The sequence below is a fragment of the Ipomoea nil genome, unplaced genomic scaffold (assembly GCF_001879475.1).
Source record: "Ipomoea nil cultivar Tokyo-kokei standard unplaced genomic scaffold, Asagao_1.1 scaffold0642, whole genome shotgun sequence".
Classification (NCBI taxonomy): Eukaryota; Viridiplantae; Streptophyta; class Magnoliopsida; order Solanales; family Convolvulaceae; genus Ipomoea; species Ipomoea nil.
The window spans coordinates 1,569,742-1,570,000 of NW_017617070.1; positions in this window are offsets into that span (position 1 = coordinate 1,569,742).

The window sequence follows — 259 nt, forward strand, 5'->3', positions numbered from 1 at the left end:
ATAAAACCTGATTACCAAACCCTAATCCATATTTTTTGACGATTGCGCTTCCGTCTACTCTGTTGCGTTCGTCATTCTCTCTAAAATGTTCACTGACTTACGCGAACCTTCTCTGTTTCCGGCGTCTTGACACACTCGATTTTAAATCATCGCACGTCCAAGTAATCCACTGCTAAAAAACTTTTCAGATAATCTGACCGTAGCTTTTGACCGTTGTGGAATTGCCTTCTTCCCCAAATGCCGATCTGAAAAATCGGGT